The sequence below is a fragment of the Bombus affinis genome, unplaced genomic scaffold (assembly GCF_024516045.1).
Source record: "Bombus affinis isolate iyBomAffi1 unplaced genomic scaffold, iyBomAffi1.2 ctg00000328.1, whole genome shotgun sequence".
Lineage (NCBI taxonomy): Eukaryota > Metazoa > Arthropoda > Insecta > Hymenoptera > Apidae > Bombus > Bombus affinis.
In genome coordinates this window covers 1-2,500 of record NW_026109009.1, presented here as the reverse complement: position 1 = coordinate 2,500, position 2,500 = coordinate 1, and the positions used below count along the sequence as shown (strand labels likewise).

At 49.4% G+C, this 2,500-nt stretch overlaps 1 non-coding gene across 1 annotated transcript; it reads left to right on the top strand.

The window, feature by feature from the left end:
- The first annotated feature begins 1,707 nt into the window (after positions 1-1,707).
- LOC126927922 (5.8S ribosomal RNA) lies at positions 1,708-1,862 on the top strand. Its single transcript, XR_007716069.1, has one exon. It is a non-coding gene; the product is annotated as a 5.8S ribosomal RNA (ribosomal RNA).
- The last annotated feature ends 638 nt before the right edge of the window (positions 1,863-2,500 follow it).

Genomic DNA, 2,500 nt, shown 5'->3' with positions numbered 1-2,500 from the left:
TTTTATAATAAAACTATAAATGGGAACTTGAGCTTTCGAAAATTAAACTTTGACACGAATATCGAACGAAAAATTACGAATGGAAACCACCCGTAAAGAGAAATGAGATCGAGGCGCTTGCGTGAGGCCGTATACAGAAAGACCCGCCGCCACGATCTCGTATTTTTTTTTTTGCGTCGTGGAGACCGTACAAACGAATAACAAAATCTCTAAAGTGCCTCGTGTCGGAGAGATCATGCTCGCCTATTCTCTTCTATGTTTCGTGGTCTGTGTTGCGTTTGCTCTCCTCCTAGCAACGGGACATCGAAGACTCCTCTTTGGGATCGAACGAAGCGACTAAAACGAGTCGACGAGAGCGAAAGTACGAGTAGCGAGTCGCGCATGTAGAAAGGATACCGACATATCTTCGAAGGTTCTCTTCGAAGATCCATGGATACCTTATGCGCGTCGACCTTTCGTCTCTTTCACCGCTCTCGGTCGTTCTCGAAACGTGCTTCCTACCCATAGGGCGTGTGTTCTTCGTATGTCGTTTTGTTCGAAATAACGAAACCACTTGTAACATACTCGTGGATCGGGTAACCTAGAACGAAAACGCATTGCGTGGATGTTGGCCCGCTATGATAATGATGATGATGACGATGACTATGATGACGATGCGTAGCAACGATTCGTAACTAGTCTAGCCGAAGTTGGTTCAGAGGGGACCGCAGGCTGTCTACCCTCGATGTCGTGAGTCGGACACCCGTGCCGTCGCTAGAGTTTTTTCAAAGCTCGGCTTCTGGATATTGGGAAGAAAGACCGCTCGAGGACGACGGCTGCGCGTGCGTCCCATCGAATTTTTTTTTTTTATACCACCTGAACGACTAAAGTTTCGTCTAGTTCGTCGCATATAACCCGTTCAGAGGGGACCGCAGGCTGTCTATCCTCGTTGTCGTGAGTCGGACACCCGTGCCGTCGCTGAAGTTTTTTCAAAGCTCGGCTTCTGGATATTGGGAAGAAAGACCGCGCGAGGTAGATGGATGCGAGTCCCATCGAATTTTTTTATTTTTTAAAAAAAACAATCACCTGAACGGAGATGTGTTCTCTTTCGTCGATTTTTCACGCTTTGAGTCGTCGCGATCGCCATCCGTTCGGAGGAGATCGCCGACTTCGAAGCCTCGATGTCGTGAGTCGGACACCCGTGCCGTCGCTAGAGTTTTTTCAAAGCTCGGCTTCTGGATATTGGGAGGAAAGACCGCTCGAGGCCGAGGGTCGCGCGAGTCCCATCGAATCTTTACATCACCCGAACGATGGAGGCGCACGCTCTTTTTCTTGAATAATTGGACGAGAGGAATGCATATCGTATTATATATACACACACACACATATATATATATATGGGCTAGCCACCGTGCGTATTTCTTCGCGAGATCGTGTGCTGCACAGAGGATTCAGAATCGGGTGTTATATCCCCGTCGTTTCCTGACGAACGGAGCTTCGATCTCGATGGTTGTTATATATCATAATGTACTTTTCGCCCGGCCGGCGGACGCGCGTATCTTCGCGCGTTCGTCGGATTTCATTTTCGAACGTTTTCGTGTCGTCGATCTTCCGGCGACTTCTGCGCGTCCGATTCCCGTTGGTCGGTCGTGTCGGATCTCGGCTTCGCTCGAACCGAGTATTAAGAGTACATGGAGTACAAGAGTTTTAAAAAATATATGAAAAGATTACCCTGAACGGTGGATCACTTGGCTCGTGGGTCGATGAAGAACGCAGCTAATTGCGCGTCAACGTGTGAACTGCAGGACACATGAACATCGACATTTCGAACGCACATTGCGGTCCACGGATACAATTCCTGGACCACGCCTGGCTGAGGGTTGCTCACGTAAACCTAAGACTGCTTGCGTTGCGTGTCGTTCCTCTCTATCTGTCTCTCTCTGTCCCTTGGTGCCTTCGACAACCCGCCGTCGTTCTTACGATACGTAGAACGTTTCAGAGTCGGAGGAAGCGCACGAAGAAGGATACGAACAAGAGCGGACGCGAGAGAACGTACGCGACGTACGAGCGATTGTTGGACGCTCGTCGGCGTTCGTCGCGGTCGTGTCGAGACCGTGCAATTCGTACGCATGCTCGATATATAAACTATCGTGTTCACGGGAGACACTACGAAACTCTACCTCTGTCTCTCTCTGTCCCTTGGTGCCTTCGACAACCCGCCGTCGTTCTTACGATACGTAGAACGTTTCAGAGTCGGAGGAAGCGCACGAAGAAGGATACGAATAAGAGCGGAGAGAACCGTCACGGACCTGCGTGAGTGCTAGCGGCGTCGTGAGTCGTCCTTTCGTACGACCGCCCGCTTATGCACCGCTTCGTGTCGGTTATCGAATATATTATATATATATATATATATATATATACGTAGTGTTGTCCTCGTGACCGATTTTTTTTTCATATCAGCAGATTTGCATACGTTTGCAGGTTTTCGATGAGCACGATGTCCGCGCCCCCGACGTCGTCT